Here is a 20611-nt window from a genome sequence, read left to right on the forward strand (position 1 = left end):
GAGGACAGATTTGAACCCACAATGATGAGTGTTCCTGACTCCAGACCTGGCACTCTATCCATTGTGCCACCTAACTGCCCAATAATAGCATACCTAGATTTTAATAATGTTTGTGGAAAAATATCTCATGATAAAATACTTGTGATACATTTGTGGACAACATAGAGGGGTGCAGGCTAGATAATAATGTAATTAGTTTGGTTGGGAATTGTTTATATGTCTAGACTTCCCCCTTCCACCCCACCCCCCCAAAAAAAATCACTACTGAATTTGAGTTAACCTAGAGCAGATCTGCACAACCTGGCAGTAGGTAGAGGCCAAAATTTAAATGGGCTAAACTTATTCAAGGCACAGATAGGTGGCTCACTTTCCAAGTAAAGGTATAATTAATGATTAAACTATTTTGCAAATAAACCGTATTTAAAAGAGGGAAATTTTAATTTATATCAATTAATTACACTTATTAAGCTTTTTATTTATCATGAAATCACATTAACATTAAAAAATTACATTGCTAAGCAGTACAAGTTTTAATACATTTTTCAGGTTTTCTTACTGTTTATATTTAGTTAATGGGATATATTACACTTCTTGTCAGCAATTAATTTCTCGTATTCTGGAACCATGTTTGAAATCGATTTCTTTAGAAATCTGAAAACTGACCTTAGTAGCTGCCTCATCCTCTGAGTTTACCTTCTTGAAAAACCATTGTTCCCCACTGAGATTTTTCAACAATTTGGATGCTTTAATTTGTTTTTCATTGGTGTTCAATTTGCTTAAATCAGGATGCTTTTGATTTGAAGCGGTGACAAAGATCGTATTACTGCAGAGTAGGCTATTACTTCTCGGCAAACAAGGCACAATATTTTGCCTCTCATGTAAGTAAACAAGTATCTATTTGTGTACTCCAGATTAAACTCTCTGTTCTGATTCTTCTGTTTCTTTTTACCACCCATTTTGCAAAGTCACCCCAAAACTTTAATGTTAGAGCCAAAAAATTTCCACCACAACTGCTCACATACAAAGAAATACTGAAACTGAGAGAGAGTGCCAGACAGTCATGTAACTTGGAGGATGGGGCAAAGCAAGGGAGGGGATGAAGCCATAGCATTGCTGCTGCTCATGGCATAGCAGGAGTCAGCTGCATTGGTGCATGGCTGTACTTACTTTGTCCCTATTCAACGCCAGTAAAGACCAAAAACACAGTGAAAAGATAGGACTCTCTCTCACTCCTCTCAGATTAGAGACAGCATGACAATGGTTGGTTGCTGTGGATCATGTGTGGCCCATGTGCAACAGTGGCAGAGTGCATAGTGGCAACCCACCCACCAAATTACACGATGGGCATGATAGCAACTAGTGGAAGATAGATTATGTGGGGCACAGACAAAGCACTTGTTACATTTTTAGTTTCTTTTACATCCTTTACAATTTTTGCTGGCCATCCAAAATCCTTTGGCAGGCCCCAGTCGGCCCATGGGCTGTATGTTGTTTAGGCCCGACCTAGAGGGAGCTTTCTAATGTGGGAATGGATCTGTCCTTGGTCCTGTTTTGTTCAAAGATGTTTATAGATACCTAAGAGGGAGACATGGCAATAGAATGCTTATCAGATGTACAAATCACAGAAAAATGAGAGGGGTCACTAATATTCTGGATGAGAGAATCGCAGTTCATAAAGATCTCACTAATCTGAAACATTTGGTCAAATCTAATAAGATGGTATTTAATAAGAGTAAATACAAAGGTGAGGAAAGGGGAAATGGCTGATAGACAGTAGTCTATGTGAACAAGACCTAGAAGTTTTGGTGGATGGAAGCTGAATATGAGTCAACATGGTAATATGACAGTCCCAAAAGCTAATATCATATAGGCTGCCCTGAAAGGAGCAACATGTCTATGATGCACCAGGTTATAGCATTACTATTATAATCTATCCTGGTATGAACATACGGGTTTTAGAACAAAAAGATACTTTGAGTGCTCACTTTGGCAGCACATATACTAAAATTGGAACTATACAGAGAAGATTAGCATGGCCCCTGTGCAAGGATGACATGCAAACTCGTGAAGCATTACATATTTTTTCAATGCACAAAAAAAGATACTTCAGAAGTTCTCTAATCCAATGCCTCCAACTTTAAAATGTTTATATCTATGTCTTTTATTTTAGTTATATTATGTACTCAGAGGTATCCTTTATAAAAATGAATAAAAAGAAAAAAAAGAAAGTGGTTTAAGTAAATGAACCAATACATCAACTTAATCTATTCTAAATCCACAGTCCCCACCTCTTCAAAGAAGAGTGAGCATTTTCTTCTGTCTTTGTAGCAAAGGTTGATCTTTATCATTACACAGCATGCTGTATCTTCTTTTTGTGTGTATGGTGGTGGTTGTAGTTCTCATTCATACTGTTGTAGTCATTGTGTTTATTATTTATCTGGTTCTTCATACTTTACAACAGTTTGTATGAATTCTCATGTTTCTTTGAATTCTTCATATCCATCGCTTCTTATTGTACAATAATATTCAATCACATTCATGCACCAAAATCTGTTTATTCGATCCCCAGTCAATTATCATCTACTTTGTTTTCAATTCTCTGCTACCAAAATGAAACTGCTGCTATGAATATTTGGGTATATTTAGGATCTTTCTATCTTTGACTTCCTTGAGGTGTGTATCAAGCAATGATGCATTTGGGTCAAAGGAAATAGACATTTTAGTTCCTTTCTTAACATAATTTCAAATTGTGCTACCAAATTCTGACCCCTTTCATTTAACAGATGGGATAAGTGAGTCCAGAGAGATTATGAATTGACCAATATCATAAAAGGAGGAGATGAGTTAGAATTTGAACCCAGGTCCTCTGATTCAAAACCCAGTGTTCTTTCCATTAGAGAAGGAGTAAAAGAGCATTTATTAAGCACCTACTATGTGCCAGATATTATTCTAAGCACTTTATATATATCTCCATTGATCATCTCAACAACCCTGAAAGGTAGGTGCTCTTGTTATCCCATTTTAGAGTTCAGAAAACTGAGGCAAATAGAGGTTAAGTGACTTGTCTGGAGTCATTTAGATAGTAAGTGTCTGAGGTCAGATTTTAACTCAGATCTTCCTGACTCCAGGCCCAATATTCTCTCCACTGAACCACTTACCTGCCTCTAGGTTCTAGATTGACTTCTGAGCAACACACGCTGATGAAGTAAGCCACATCTAGAGCATGATGAGGGCAATGAAAGGAACTGAAACTATGATATATGAGGGTTAGTTGAATAAAATGATGATTAGCCTACAGATGAAGAAATGACTTCCAGGAAATATCATAAACCATTTATAAACATTTTAAAGACTTTTATAAGAAACGGGGGTTAAACCTGTTTTGCTTGACTCCAGAGAGTAAAACTAGCATTGGCACATAGAAGATGCTGAGAGACAGATTTCTACTTGATGTAAAGTGGGGGAAATGTTAGCAATTATCTCTTCCCTAAAGTAGAATGGACTGCCTTAAGAGATAGTGAGTTCTTCATCACTAGAAGGATTCTTTCAGAATCTGAATAAACATTTGTCAAGATGCTATAGAAAGAATTCTTGCTTCGGCACCCATTAGCCTCGATGACCTTTGAGATCCAGCACAACTTTGATATTCTTTAAGTCTACAATTAGGCAGTAGTGATAGCATTTCCATTTGAATGGCTATAATTTCCAAGTTTAGGTTACTACCTGAGTCCCAAAGACTGCATCTTTCTCAACGGGTGTAAACAGGCCTCCATGATTCAGACATCTGTGCTGTATCCTATTACATGTTCTATGGTCTGTACTCTAGTATCATATTCTCTAGTCATTCCATTTATATACGTACACTTGTAGTATGCCTGCCTGATATCTTTTTGTTGGCAGTAGTTTTGGGTTTTGTTTTATGGTTTTACTCTTTGGTATGTTCTCAGTTCCTGATCTTTCCTTTATCGTTAATCACTTCTGTATCATTACCCTTAAAAGTTCTCCAAACTGAGGGAGCTCAGCACATTTTTTAGGGAGAGGACAGGACAAGTAACTCACCAGTCATCTTATATTTGATAAAGATGTGTATAGTAGATAAAAGCAATGAAAGATGAGCAAACAATGAATACAAAGGCAAGGCATGAAAAAATTTTTAAAGTGTCAAGAGTGATATTACCTGGCACTTTACATATATTCATACACAGCATATATATAGCACTTTATAAATATTATTTTACAAATATCTCATTTTATCATTATTATCATATTATTATTATTACATTTTTATCCTTACAACAGGACTGAGAAGTAAGTGCTATTAGTATATTCATTTTACAGATGGGAAAACTGAATCAAGTAAGCATTAAATGGCTTGCTGATGGCCACACAGCTAGCAAGTGTCTGAAGCCAGACGTCAATTTGGATCTTCCTGATTCCAGGGCCAGCACCCTCTCCATTGAATCACATAGTTGTCTTGATAAAATTCAAAATGAATTTAAGCTATTGAAAAAATCCTAGAACTACAAAAAGAGAAGTTTGAGGGGTTAGTTTTATGGAGTAAAAGAAAAGGAACAAAGGAGGAATAGAACCATTGCTTAATTGATTGGCAACAGAAAGAAGGCAGAGTAATGCCACAATTATTATGCTTTTGCTTTCTCTTCCAAGGAAAATGGCTTTTGGACCAGAAAAAACAAAGTGTCCAATAGGGATTTGATACTCAAGATAATAAAGAGATAGTAAGTTAGCAGCTTTTGAAAATTTCAAGTTAATTGGCCCAGATGGGGAGTTGAAAAAGCACTAGATTTGGAGCTGGGGGGATGTATGGTACAGTATCAATCCTAGCTCTGCTTCTGACTACCTATGTGACTTTGGACAAATCATTTAACTTACCTGGGCTTTACTTTCCTCATCTTTAAAATGGGGGGTGGGGAGGGAGAGAAGGAGCTGATTAAACTCCAACCCCTTCCAACTCTAAATCTAGTAATTTTATGATTCTATGAACTATATCCTAAGGTGTTGAAAGAAACGACAGATGTGATTTCTGAGTCTCTGTCACTGATACTTGACAGATTGTGGAATAGTAGAAGGTCAGATGTCGGCGGCCGGACGGGATGTGCCCCACTTTGGCACCCCGTGCTCCCCGACTACCGCCTACCACTTACCCTGCCCTCGGGTCTTCGGACGTCTCCGGCTCCTCTCGGGGGATGCGAGAGGAGAATCACCAGGCAGTACACCAGAATGCGACAAGCAGTTTTATTGCAGTGGCGTACCAGAAATCTCACACACAAATCCCGCTGACCCTCTCTGGGGCGCGCCTTATATTGGGTGTTTCGGGTTGGCTCCTCCCCAGTTCCTCCCCGAGGGTGGAGCTCCTCCAGTTAGAGCCGCCCCGGTACTGACGTGACGGAAGCCACACAGGCACTGCCGCGTCAGCAGGTCCAGACTCTCTGGCGTCTCACTACCCTCTCGGGGGGGCCTAGGTCCAGAGCGCCCCTAACAGTCAGATATCCCAATTTATGGTTAAAAAGGCCAAACTGATCAAGAAATATTTGTTAAATACTTATGGTATGCCAAGCACTGGGATACAAATATAAAAGTAAAATTGTACCTGCCTCCAAAGAGCTAAAATTCTCCTAGGAGTGGGGAGTTAAGAGGGTAGGATGTATCAGCTACACAGTTAAGTAGATATAGATATAGGTATAAGTACAGATATAGATAGATGATAGATAGATAGATAGATAGATAGATAGATAGATAGATAGATGGATAGATGGATAGATAGACATACAAAATAAATGGAAAGTTATTTTGGAGTGGAAGCACTAACAACTAGGGGAATCAGAAGATGCTTCTTGAAGGAGATTGCACAATGGATTGGCCATTGAAAGGAACTAGGAGTTCCAAGATTCATAAATGAGGAAGGAGAACATTTCAAGGCATGGAAGGTAGGCTGTACAATGGTACTAATGGAGGAATGCGATGTTATGAAATGTCACATATGGGAACAGAAAGTACAGGAGTTTGGCCAGAGATAAGAGTACATAAGAGGCACTGATGTATAATTAGCCTGGAAGGCTAGGTTGGATCTGAATTGTGAAGGGCTTTAAATGACAAACAGAGGAGTTCGTATTTTATCATAGAAGCAATGAGGAATCAGTGAAGCTTCACTTTAGTAATACCAGTTTGGCAGCTGTGTGGAAGATGGATTAGAGAGGGTGGTTGCAGGGAGACCAATTACACTGTTATTGCAATAGTTCATGTAAAATGTGATGAGGGTCTGAGCTAGGGAGAATGTGGCATGAATAGAGAAAAGGAGATTGATGGGTGAGATGTTAAGAAGTTAGAATTAATAAACTTACCAGCTGATTGGAAAAAGTAGGGTTACTTAGGTAATGCACCGGGGTCATTAGAAGAATAGTGGTTCTCTCTAAAGAGAAAGGAAATTTGGAATGAGGGAGGAATTGGGATCAATATCATAACTTCTTCATAATGCAATTAAAATAGTCTTTTGTTTTGTTTTGTTTTTCTTTAAGAAGTATTGAAACTGGGGCAGCCAGGTGCCACGGTGAGTAGAGCCCTGGAGTCAGGAGGACCTAAGTTCAAATACGGCCTCAGACAATTGACACACTTACTAGCTGTGTGACCTTGGGCAAGTCACTTAGCCTCAATTGTCCTGCCTTCCCCCCTTCAAAAAAAGTATTGAAACCATCCTCAAGACTTTGTTGGCTCGGGACACAAAAGGCCTAGACTATTGGTATCAATTTCTGTTTGCCTAAATACAAAACAGTCATGAGAAGCTCCAGGTGCTCTCTGATGCTTAGCCAGAGGACCTCAGTGGGCAACTCAGGCAAGAGAGTTTCACTCAACTGAATCAACAGGGGGTGTCCTCAATGCATGTCCTTGAATACTCTTTTCCTGCCATGGCTTAGTAAATCTTTTTCTGTTAACTATTGAATGTTCTACATGCATCTCACTCCATTTAAATATCAAACATAAACTTCTAGGAGACTAGTCTGAGTGAGGCCTCAACTAAAACACCATGGTTGGTGAAGACATGCAGAATTGGAAAAGAACGATCTTGTTGAAGAAGGAAATGAAAAGTGCAGAGGTCAGTTAACTCAGACTGGCCTTCATTCTTCTGGTGGTACTTTTGGTAATGGCTTTAGTGATGATTGTCTTTTAGTAGAGACACCTAGGTGGAGTTGGTGGGGTGTTCAAGGAGTATTAACACCTCTGTTGTGAGGGCTTGCTAAGTCCTTTTTAGGGCTGCTCATCCCCCTTTGGTTTCTTTCTAGCACTGAACTCTCACCTGTGGTTCCAAGAAGCTGTAACATGTGCAGCAGCCACACCCCAGTACACCATTGCAGCAGATGGGCTAAAGCAGATTGAGGGTAACTGATGGGCTTCAAACCTATCTGTGAGTAAGAGAGATGTCTACTCCAAGCACATGAAGACCTTTCCCAACAGAATGGGTTTGTTCCAATGGACATGGAGACAATTGAAGCAGGCACTGTAGAGCACTTAGAGCCTGGTCAGATGCTGAAGACACCAAGGCCATTCACTGCATACTGGGCCATCACCAGTCATCTTGACTTCTGTCTTGCCACTGGACTTCTTTGATTCTGGAAGAGAGAGTGATGCTGATCACTCTGTGCAACTGTGCCTCACTTAAATCCAATTCATGCACAAGTGAAGACATCACCCCCATAATGCCATTTGTCCTCTTCAAAAATGGACAAACAGCACTTGGTATTCCTGAAAGAATAAAAAGTAAATTGTCTGTGGCCATTTATGAAGAGGAAACTAATGAATTCCTAAGAGCTGTTCTTGAGAATTGTAACCTGAAGATAATTGCTCTAAATAATTTTAGGTCCATAAGCTAGGATGTTCTTGGGCTCTACAACCTTGTAATTTATATCTCCTCCAAGGGGATTTCTTCAGAATTGTGTTCACCTTCAAAGCGCTCAGGAGGGACTATATTTTGGGAGACTGAACGTGACTTTCTTATGTTTAACATTATTGTACACGTACAACCTGTATCAGATTGCTTGCTATCTTGGAGAGAGGGGAGGGAAGGGAAGGAGGGAGAAAAATTCTGAATTCAAAGTCTTATAAAACATGAATGTTGAAAACTATCTTTACATGTAATTGGAAAACATAAAATACTATTAAGTGAAAAAAATAAAAAAGAAAGTGACTTTCTCCTCACTAAAATGGACAACTACAGAGAGATACCTCCCCCTTTGCTGGGACAAGATGACTGAATTTGTATTTGTAATGAACTTAATCACCTGGTTGCTTCTGGAAGGGATCTACTTTAAAAAGTCCCCTTCCTGCTTTAAGGGAGTCATAAACGAGGAAACAATGGTTTTAATGACCATGCAATGAACAAGCAGTCCTCAGTCTTTTAACTGTATATGGACAAAGCTCTTGAGTGGTGGAATAAAGGGCCTCTGTAGGGACAAAGTGCAAAGCGAGGCACATTCCTGGCATTTTAGAATTGTTTAACAAGTGTGCTGAAGGAACTGTTGAGAATCTTAAGCACGTACACTCTGAGTGTGTGTGTGTGTGTGTGTGTGTGTGTGTGTGAAATGTGGGCTTTCTCATTTGTATAGCCTTCAGGGAGATGAAATAGAAATCTCCAGCATCAATTCCTCTCCCTCTTCTTCAAAGGGGAACTTTAATTCCTGCCAGGAGAGAAAGCCAGAGGTTGAGACCTGAGATTAACTATTACTCTGCCCTCCTCAGAAAGAGGGGACACCAGGCTAGAATTACATATCTATGTATTTCTTTAAATATTATTAGTCTAGGAGATGTAATTTTTAGATTCAGGCTAAACTCCTGATTACTAATTTAAATGGGGCAAAATGAAGACTCCGGGCTTTATAGCCAAGGTTTGACTCCCTTCCTACCAAATACCAGTTCCACAATGAATGTAACATAGAAACATAACAAATACCAAACAAACCCATTTATCCAATTTGATAGGAAAATAGAAATCAGATAAAGTATGTATATGAAGATATATATACCAGACAGTACAGAGTGAAGTAATGCAGACCTAATGTAATACAAGGAAAATTAGGAACCCGTGAGAAACCCCTGGCTACTGACAAGCACCCCCAGAAAGAATGGACTCAGATATCTTTGGCATTTAGCAAATCCCCTGGGACTCCATGACTCCACCAAGGAATGTCAATAGATAGGACTATCCCACTGAAGGATAACCTGGCAGACCCTTTCTAGCAGATATCCCTGGGGCTCCGTGACTCCACCAAGGAATGTAAATGAGATTATCCCACTAGTACGATAACCTGACTGAATCTTTGATCAGCCAGGACCTTTGTTCCTGTACCCCCAGACCACCCTGTGACTTGGCATGTAAATTCTCTATATAAACTACCCTTTCGCTTCAATACATTGCCATTGATTTGTGGTGCAGTACCCCAGTGGCCACCGGCTAATAAATTCTCCACTTAAAACTTATACTCTGTGGTGTGTCTCGCTCGCTTCTGGTACAACACTACCAAGACAGAGTCCCGTATTTCACCCAAGAGGAATTGCCCTAAAGTCTCTAGCTGTGGATAGGGACATAATAGAGACTAACATCTCCTTTCATCTTGGCTTTTCTCCAGAGTCTTTTTCTCCCTTCAGAGTCCTTAAGAGAGGTTGCCAACACAGATTCTTTCTTTAGAAGCTGGAAATCAGAAACCAAACCAATTCTGCATTGCTCCTCACGCAGGTATAAGGTATTGGTCTTCACCAACAAGGAAAGAGTTTCATGTTAATGGGCTTTTGGACTTGGCTTACATTCATATATATACATATACATACATACACACACATATATACATACATGTATCTTCTTCCTTCGTTTCCTTTCCTCCTTCCTTCCCTCCTTCTCTCTCTTTCCTTTCCTCCCTCCTTCCTTCCTTCTCTCCTTCCTTTTGTCCACATGGGACAGTACCCACCTGTGGGTACTCTGCCCAGAGGAATATAAATTTTGATCACTGAAACCTCACAGGATATCTTGGGGTTTACAGGCTAGATTTCTTTTTTAAGCACCATGCTTTAAACTCAAATCACTCTGACTCTCATTGATTGGCCAACAATAAGTCCCAGACCAAGCCTCATTTGGTCATTGTTTGGGTTCTAATGGCTCAGAGTAAGTGTAAACAGCAATTGTTTCTGTTTTGGCCAGAAACCCTGAGCGTCTTTCCCTCCCAAACTGATTTTTTTTTTGGACTAGGTAAAAGAGGCTATTCTTTGCCTCACTTCTTACCTATCCTTAATCACTGAATAGTCATTGCCTCAGACAAACTGAGACTGGGGAAAGACCTTAGCTTAAAAAGACAAAGATCTGCTACTTCATCTGGGGCCATCTCCAGTCATCCTGATCTATATCTTGCCACTAGATCCAGATGGCTCCAGAGGAGAGAGGGAAGCTGGTGACTTTGCACAACACTGCCTCACATAAATCCAATTCACTTGCAAGTCATGACATTACCTTCTTGATGTCATAGTCCTCTTTGAGAATGAAGAACAAGCAACATTTATATGTATATATATATGTATATATATATATATATATATATATATATATGCATGTATGTGTGTGTGTGTGTGTGTGTGTATGTGTGTGTGTATGTGTTTAGCATTAGGAAGGCCAAAAGGAATTATGCTACATAAACTTTATTGTTACTCTTTTGTGCAAGCCAATTGGGGGAGATACTTAAGAAAACAATCCATAAATGCAGGAATCCAGAGACATTTCTCGAATTGGGGATGTGGACAAATAGTGAACAAAATTTAATTAGCTGAGGAAAACCTGGTATGCTATGTTAGTTTTAGAAACTCTCTGAAACTGTGAATTATAAACTTTAATTCTCTCTCTCTCTCCCTCCCTCCCTCTCTCCCCTCCTCTCTCTCTCTCTCCCTCTCTCCTTCTCCTTCTCCCCCAGTGATGAGGCCCTGCAGAGATTATGCTCAGACACCTTCCCCTACCCTCAAAGAATGTCTATTGATTGTACGTTGCATAGAGAGCACATGTACTGGCCTAGAGCAGTCTCTGGTTTTTGTGTCATTTTGTTTTACTTTGTATTTTTCCTGAGCATAAGCAGGCAATCCACAGCTGGAGATCCCTAGTCTTTGTGGCAGCCCTGTGAGTTTAGACGGGAAGAGACTGGTCATGGGGAGACCAGTTAAGTGGGTATTGTAAAAGTTCTTACCAGAGGTAATGAAAACCTAAACTAAATGGCTGTGGTGTGAATGGAGAGAAAAAGATGGATGAGTAAAATGTTGAGGAGGCAGAATCAACAAAATTCTATATATGACTAAATATGGCACCTAGGTGGCCCAGTGGATAAAGCACTGGACCTGGAATCAGAAGGATCTGAGTACAAATCTCTTCTTGGACACTTACTGACTGTGTGACCCTGGGAAAATCACAATCACCATATGCCTCAGTTTCTTCAACTGTAAAATGAAGACAATAATAGCACCTGTTTCTCAATATTGTTATGAGCATAAAATGAGACAATTTTTGTAAAGTGATTTTCAAACCTTAAAGCACTGCATAAATTATATATATGCATGTATATGTATATGTATGTGTATGTATATATGTATATGCATATATGTTTGTAATCATATGGGAGTGTGTGACTCTTAGGTAATGTACCTGAATGATGCAGCTCTCACTACAGAGATATGGAAGTTAGAATGAAGTGTGAGTTGCGGGAAAAATATAATGGGCTTGCGTTTTGGACCCATAAAGGAAGAAGCTGTGAGCTTGATTTTGATTGCTGGGAAAATTCTAGAATGTATGACTGAAGTGAGTTTTAGTGAGCACCTGGACAAGATAGCAATGATCACAAAAAAAACTAGCATGGTCATGCCAGAGCAAGCTTTCTCTTATTTTTTGACAAGTCTATTATCCTGATGGATCATAAGATAGGAGAAAATAATTTACTGAGATTTTTGCAAAACATTTGATAAAGCATCTCATGCTTTTAGCAGAAAATATGGAGATACATAGGCTGGATAATAGCAGATTTAGATGAATTCAGAACTGTTTGGATGACCGGATTTGAAGAGTAGTCATTAATGATTTGAAATCAACCTGGAAGGGGGTCTCCAGTGGAGCACACCACACATTTGTTCTTCGACCTGTACTGCTTGTATAATATATAGACACATGTGTGTATCTGAGATTTCAGTGGACTACAAGCTCAGTATGAGTCAACAGCTTTTTATTTAGCAGCCAAAAAAGCTAATGTGATCATGGACTGCATTGAGATGAATGGCTTCTAGGAACAAAGAGGTGATAGTCCTCCTATATTCTTCCCTATTAAAACCACATTTTTAGCATTGTGTAAAGATCTGGATGCCAATGTTTAAGCATTCATAAACTGTGAAACATCCAGAGGAAGGCAACCAGGATAAGGCAGGGCCTTGACTCCATGGTACCTGAGGATCAGTTAACAGGGCTGGGGATTTTTAGTGTGGAGAAGAGATATGGGAGTGGGCCATGGCAAACATCCTTAAGAATTTTAAAGGCTAACATATAGAGAAAGAATTAGACTTGATGTCTTTGGCTCTATATGAAGAAAACAAGAGAAATGAGACAAAATTTCAAAGGGCCATATTAGTCTTGATGTTAAGAAAAAACTGCTGAATAATTAATTACCCATAAATTCCTTCCAGTGGAGAGTTTGAAGCAGAAGCCAGATGACCACTAATCGGAAATCTCATAGTGGAGTTTCCTTTTTTGGATAAATGGGTGATTGCCTAGATCATTATAGAGATCCTTTCAATTCTAAAATGCAGTGATTTATCAGAATACTCTCCCTTCAGTACTCTTATGACAGTAGAGACTTTATATCCTGGTGACATTTCCCCAAATTAGACTGCACACTTTCCTGGGGAGACATTTGTCATATTTTTCTTTGTATCTCTCTCTTCCTTCCTTTCTGGTCCCACAGGAATTGTCACTGAATTACTGTAGGTCAGTCCTACCATAAATATTAAGTACCTACTCTATTCAAGTTATTGTGTCAAGTATTAAGGATACTGAGACAAAGATGAACCTAATTCTGCCCTCAAGAAATGTATAGTCTGCTGTAAGACATTGTCCTCACCAATCAGAGTAGCAATTCTCTGAACAACAATCCTGGAACTTTGCTACAATAAAAGTGCCGCAGTGTAGTAAGTGCCGCATGAGTAGTCCAGACAAGTGTTTTAAGAGTTAAGAGGAGGAGCAATTCCAGCCAAGATGATCACCTGAATGGGAGACAGACCATCTAGATCCCATATAACTTCTAGCAATAACCCGATGTTTGCACTAGCTAGAATAATGATCAAGGAGTCCAATAAGAGAGGACAGTTAAGTTTCTTCTTTCAGCGTAAAAACACATAAGATATCAGTCTGAAGCCTGAGGGCGACAGAAAAGGGGACTACCAGCAAATCAACTAGTGGCACAGCACAGCCTCCCAGACAACTGGAGGCAGCCAAGGATGCACATAGCCTGCAGTGGCTTTTATTCTGAAGCAGCAAGAATGGAGGAATCCTCTGAGAACACTCCAGCATAGTCAGAAAGCCCCAGGGGGAGGACCTAGGAAACCCTGAACAACTGTTCAACATGAACATCTGTTCAGCATGGACCATTTCAGTACTGCAACTTGCAGATGCTGACTGCTCAGGCCCAGGGATTCTGAGGTCCTTAACACTATGTCCTGAAACCCAAAGAAAGCATTGAAGGTTCAGCACTCTGAACCTCAAAGATCCAGGGAAGCTTAATCTCAAAAGATGGAGGTCAGCACAGGAATCCAGGGCACCCAGGACAAGTCCATACAGGGCTGACAATTTCACTCAAAAGTGCAATAGATAATGGGGTCTGGGACTGGTAGAAATGCCCAAATCAAGAATTAAACCTAGATGAATGAGTAAATCCAAGAAAACATTGCCCAATGTTTAAAAAAAATTGTATTGTAGATCTAAAGATCCTCTAAAGGGCAGCTAGGTGATAGAGTGGATAGAGTGCCATGCCTAGAATCAGAAAGTCTTGAGTTCAAATCCAGCCTCACATTTACTAGCAGTGTGACCTGGGCAAGTCACTTAATCCTGTTTCTCTCAGTTTCCTCACCTGTAAAATGAGCTGGAGAAGGAAATGGCAAATCACTCCAGCATTTTTGCCAAGAAAAACCCAGATGGGGTCATGAAGAGTCTGACAGAACTGAAAGAACTGAACAACAACAGAGACCCCCAAAAGGACAGAATAATGCTAAAACAAATGCAAACAATTGTAAACAATGTAAACATGTAAATATAAACAAATGTAAACAATGACTCAAAGGGAAAAAAAGGATTTTCACAAGGAATACATGAATACAAGAATACAGTGGCACAAGAATAAATCAATAGATTAAAAAAAAAAAAGAATATCTTCAGAGGAAAAATAGAGAATAACTTGATTGGTAGGGAAAATGGTAAGGCTTACCCAAGGAATGGACCTCCTGAAAACTAGAATAGACAATATATGAGTCACTTATTCTATCTGAACCTGTTTCCTCATCTACAAAATGAGGATAATAATTCATTAGTACTGACTTGATGCTGTCGTTGTAAGGATTAAATGAGATAAGGGGTGTAAAGAATTTCACAGATCTGAAAGTACCTTATGGATGTCAGTCGTCATCATCGTCATCATCATCATCGTCATCATCATCATCATCAACCAGTCTTGTGACTTTATTAATGCAGGGAACTCTGAATGAGAAAACTCCTTCTAGAAATGCAGATCAGCACCTCTTCTGCAACGTATTCTTTTTTAATTTATTTTTTATTTTTAGTTTACAACACTCAGTTTCACAAGTTTTTGAGTTTCAAATTTTCTCCCTCTGCCTCTCCTCCCCTCTTCCCCCCAAGATGGCATGTAATCCAATATAGGTTCTACATATACTTTAGTGTTAAATTTATTTATACAGCAGTCAAGTTGTAAAGAAGAATTATAACCAATGGAATTGTATGGGACAGGATTTTTAAGTAATAGGAGAGACATCATTAGGAGAAACAAAGTAAATTTATTTTACAAACCTTGCAAGATTTGGGCACACCTCCATAATGGAGGAGGCGAGGTAAAAGGGAACCTGCCTTAATTTATACTCTTTAATGAAAAGATTCCCACCCACCTCTATCCCTTCCCACCATTGGCTGGGAGGTGGGCTTACAGTCTAGGTGTGAAAACTACACAGAGGACCAAGGTTGATCCGGTCCATTCAGGTTTTTCCCTGTCAGAACTCAACTGCCAGGATGGTGTCTGAAAGTCTAGGAGAAGAAATGGGGTAGGGGGGAGGAGAAACCTTCCTGGAGCAGAGAAAAAATAGCTCACAGGAAGTTCATTATCTTCTAACATCTGAGAGAGAGGGGGAAGGGCATGCCCACAGTTCTAGGCCCTGACCTTCCAAAATCACAAGGCCAAATCCCAAACCTCTCCTACTCCATTAGACATACCCTGTGAAGTCTTCACAATTATCCATCCCATTCAGAATGAATCATGAGAAAGAAGAAACAAAACCAAAAAAGAAGAAAAAAGAATAAAGAGAGAGAGCAAATGCAACATATTCTTAAAGTGACCCCCAATATACTGAGAGGTGAAGAAATGAAAGTACCATACACAAGGGCATGAAAGTCTGGAGAGTCAAGACTTCAACCTGGATCAGAACAGCTAGCCTGACATCCTCCTGAAAATGGAGGCTCTGGAAGAACCAGACAATCAGAGGAAGTGGCCATAAGGGGTGGATGATGAGGAGTATAGGGGTAGAGTGAATTTTCAGGAGGAAGAGGTTTTGGGGGCAAAGTGGAGATATTCCAGTCAGGAGTGCAGCCTGGGGAGGAATGTTTAAATGTGCTTCTTTGCAACTTCTAGGTCTACCCTTTGGAGCCAAGCAACATAAATCTAATTTCTCTTCCAAAATGAGAGTCATTCGAATATTTGAAGGTAGCTAGGTCCTCCCTGAGTCTTCTCTTCTCCAGGCTAAACATTTCTAATCCTTTCAATCATCTGTAATACAAAATGATTTGAAGTATAATAAACAAGAAAACATAACTTCCCTAGACTGAATGAATCATAGCAGACAACATTTATATAGCGCTTTAAGGTTTGCAAAGTGCTTTACGGTCATCAGATCTTCTCATGACAACCATAGGAGGTCAATACTGCAGATTTTATTAATATGTCCATTTTACATACATGGAAACAGAAATCCCAATCATTGTGTGACTATCAGGGGTGGAGAACCTGCCGCCTCAAGGCCACATGTGGCCATCTAGGTCCTCGAGTGTGGCCCTTTGACTGAATTCAAACTTCACAGAGTATTCTGTTCAAGGCCACTGTTCGCCACCCCCAGCTAGCTTGTGGCAATAAATGTATGACTATTTTTTAAAATATATCTAGATGAAAGGCAACATGGAGTAATTGACAAAGAGCAAATCTTGAAGCTAGGAAGACCTGAGTTCATGTCCTCCCTTTGATTATAATGTTCCTGGGCAAGTTACTTCACCTCTAAGGGCTCTAGGCTACTCTTTAAGACTCAAAGTTGCACAGAAGGTGTTGACTTGCATTGTAGAAGGAATTTCCTCATCTAGAAGTTACCTATACCAATGAAGGGCAGCTAGCTGGTACAGTGGATAGAGTACTGGGCCTGGAGTCAGGAAGACTTGAGTTTAAATGCAGCCTCAGACACTTACTAGCTGTGTGTCCCTGGGCAAGTCACTTGACCTCTGTTTGCCTCACTTTCCTCATCTGTAAAAATAAATTGGACAAGGAAATGGCAAACCGCTCTAGTATCTTTGCCAAGAAAACCCCAAACATGATCACAGAAGTCAGACACGACCGAAATGACCCAACAACAGCAGAATACCAAAGAAACCACAGGTGTGGTCTCTATCCCTATCTTTATCCCTATCTACTTACATCTGAATGAATGAAAAAAACATTTATTAAGTATTTACTATGTGCCAAATACATATATACATATATATGATAAGTTCAACTATATACATATATGTGTCTGTCTGTAAATAGAGATATGTCTGTATGTGTGTATGTCTGCAGTTTACCTGGAAGGACTATGTTCTTTGGCTTGGGATATCATGTCCTGGGCATAGGTGTGAATCTCATTGGCAGAGGGGAGGGAAAGAGTTGGGGAAGGATATACTTTGCAGGACATGTGTCCAGATGACACTTAGGTTGATTTGGAAATTTTAGAGTGGGTGAGAATTGGTTATATCCTAGCAGAGACTACTAGACTTCTCACTTGTCAAGTACGTTGTAATGGAAATTCCTTCCATGTAGGAGTTGGATTAAGTCTCTTGCAACTCTTAAATCCTGAGACAATCGCAGGGATATAGTCAACTTGGTACGATTCTTAGAATAGAGGCCTATTATATTATCTTTGTTGGACTGGTAGAGAAAGAAAGGAAATAAAGAAATGAAAACTTGTCTCTCCTCTCCCCACACAAACTTCATCACAACTTACATGGCTACCTCCAGGCACCAGCATCTTCTACGACTATCCCACTTAAGGTCATGCCGCTGTCATCCGGCGAAGGTTTGTCCACACCAGGGTGCCTGCTCCCAGTTCTATTTCCTTCCTCACTCACAGATCCACCAAATCTCTGGGAAATAAGAATCCTTTAGGTAGTAGAAGGTGTTACTCTTTAAGGGAATAACCAGAAAATCTTTGTCTGCATTTTATGTTTAGGGATGTGATTGTTCATTTGTTTCCTGACATAGGTGATATAGGAATGGAAGGGCTTTTTTTGTTTTGTTTTGAAGTTCCTATGTCTATAGAGCAGCTCTGAATGTGAATACAAATTCAGCTATTTCTGGATGTTCCTCCCTCCCTGCACTGCTGTCTGCACGGAATAGGGGACTGTATTTGAGATAAGACAGTATATGAATTTGTTTCATTGAAAGCCACAGCATCTCAAGAGGTTTGTGTTCAGCTCCCTCTGGAGGATCCTTCACTGTGCACTCACGGCACAGAAGTACTCAGCTGCGTCACTGTCTTGGGCTGAGAGTTTCTTCAGGTGGAAGGAGGTTTTGCTCTTGTTAAATTCTGCTTCAAAACCCTTGATTCCTTTAACCAGGTTGTTCCCTGATATGTATTTCAAGAGTAGCTGGAGCCCTTGGTTAGGATACTGTACGTACCAGAAGAGATTCGGAGTTGCCCCGTATGAATAGGTGCATTTCAACTCCAGTGGATCCCTTTCAGCGACAGTAACCTGGTCGTCAGGCTGAGTCACTGACTGAGCTCCTGTTCCTCCTGGAAAATTAAATCTGCATCAGAGAAATTGGTATAAGACTGTCCTGATGAAGTCAAAGCATTTCTATACATATGACAACTAGAGAAGAAGAAGAATGGGAATAAATGGAAATGCTACTCACTCAGAGTGAAGAAGAGAATAAGCGCTGGGATGGACACACAGATCATGGCTGAGCAGTGAAGAAGTTGGGGGTCCCTTCTACTAGTCTCACCTTCGCAAAAGGGGTGTATGGATGCTGGAGACCTGGGACAGGCTGGGCTAGGGAATATTCTGTACTAGCAGCTGCCCTTGATTGTCCTCTGGTTTGGCAGAGGCTCTTTTTCAGTGATCTAAGTTGCTTTCTGGCTTTAGACTCCCACTCGTCCTCAAGGTATCTGGGGAGACTAAAGCTGAGCACTTTAGGCAGCTGCGAGGAGATAAGACTCCTACGGAATGTCCCTGAGCAGTTACAAGAAGAGTCAAGTGCCATTAGTGTAACATCACCCTCTAGAGGCCAAGTCCTGAAACATGGAGCATCTCAAATTAGGATTCCTAGACAAAAAGCTTTTCACCTCCCACCTTCACACCCTCTAGCCTGAATTACTAAAAAGCTCAACTGTGGCCGTCTGTCAGACTTAATTTACTATTACTTTGCCCTAAAGCAGAGCCAGATCAGGACACAATGAAAAGAATGGTATAACTTTATAGTCAGAGGAGTTGGGTTCAAATCAAAACTTTATAACCACTCTGGGTCTCAGTTTTCTTTCATGTAAAAGGCTCTTGAGGTCTTGATAGCTGTCAATCTGATTCTAGGATTTCTCCCTGAGGGAGAGGCATTAATTATATTATAGTGGAAGGAACGCTAATTCTGGAGTTGGAAGGCTTGGGTTCAAATTTTGTCTCTGATACTTCCTACCCGTGTGACCTTGAACAAGTCACGTAACCTCTCTGGGTCTCAGTTTCTTTATCTTAAAAACATGGCAGTTGTGCTAGAGGGCCTCTGGTGTCCCTTTCAATTCTATCCTATGATCCTATGGACCTCAAAGGAGGCTATCACTCATCTTCCCATTCCTTGGTATTGCCCCAAATTTACTTGGAATAACTTGAAAAAGTTATTCCCTCCTCCAAGCAAAAACTGAGTCGTTTGTCAGTCAGGTTATATTTGGAATTTTTCTTATGTATGGGTTGGACTGGATGGCTACTGGATGATTCTAATTCTCAAATTTTGTGATTCTAAGATAGTCCGGCTCTAAAAGAATCATACCTATTTACTCAGCTCCAAATGTTAAACAATTCTGTTCTTCCTTTCCTTTCTTGTGTCATGCTTATTTTACCCTCACACAGTCCCAATCCGGAGAAGTATGTCTCTGCATCTTCACATCGTTTTCCTGCTTTATTTCTTCCTTAAAGCATTATTTGCATTCTTTCAAAGAAAACTTTGTCCTCCCTTATAATCTGGGGAATAGATCTACATACCTCCAGCCCTATCATTTCCCCAGAGATGGAGACCAATCTGTACTTTGTGCATATGTAAGTTTCACTTAGCCCTGGGAGAAACACAAACATTGGATGCTTTCAGGACATCACTGCAAAACCCTTTTGCTTGTACTTGATTGGAATGTGATCCCCGTCTCCACTCTCTCTGTCTCTCTGTCTCTCTCTCTCCCCCTCCTCACTCTCTCTCTCTCTCTCTCTCTCTCTCTCCCTCCCTTCCCTCCCCCTTTAATCTCCCCCTCTCTTTTTCTGACTTTCTCTCTGCCTCTGTCTCTTTCTTTGTCTCTCCTCTCCTCTGCCTCTATCTCTATGTCTATGTTTCTGTCCCTCTGTGGTGACTCCATTTGACTAATTCTTTTAGTAAAATTCTACGGCAAACTGTTTCCCAGATGTGTTTGCTGAGCTGGTGAGTTTATTTGCTGAGGAAGCTCATGAGTGAAGCTTAATTTATTTCTGACTGACTTCAGCTTTTTCTGGAGATTAGACAACATAACCTAGATAGGACTCTTTAACTGAGAATTAGCACCTTGCTGACTCACCCTAAGGCAAACAGAAGTCACTGCACAAGCCAAAATAAAATTATCTAATTATATTTAATTACCTACTGAGTTTGTACTCCATATGCAGGGCCTCTTCTGAGAGAGTTCTTTTTGAAGGGTAGAGAAAAGCCAGGGAGCAGGTGTTATGTATGAATCGATTCTGCTCTCTCCTACTTCCAAAAGAGCCATAACTAGTAATTTTATCACCAGGGTCAATTCAGGTATGAGCAAGGAATAGGGCAGGTAGAGTGTGGAGAAACCCTGGACCACC

The 20611-nt window shown here is 40.2% G+C and overlaps 1 non-coding gene across 1 annotated transcript; it reads left to right on the forward strand.

The window, feature by feature from the left end:
- Positions 1 to 1977: 1977 nt before the first annotated feature.
- On the forward strand, positions 1978 to 2084 carry LOC118830419. Its single transcript, XR_005009055.1, has one exon. It is a non-coding gene; the product is annotated as a U6 spliceosomal RNA (small nuclear RNA).
- The last annotated feature ends 18527 nt before the right edge of the window (positions 2085 to 20611 follow it).

Source organism: Trichosurus vulpecula, chromosome 8 (genome assembly GCF_011100635.1).
Source record: "Trichosurus vulpecula isolate mTriVul1 chromosome 8, mTriVul1.pri, whole genome shotgun sequence".
NCBI lineage: Eukaryota > Metazoa > Chordata > Mammalia > Diprotodontia > Phalangeridae > Trichosurus > Trichosurus vulpecula.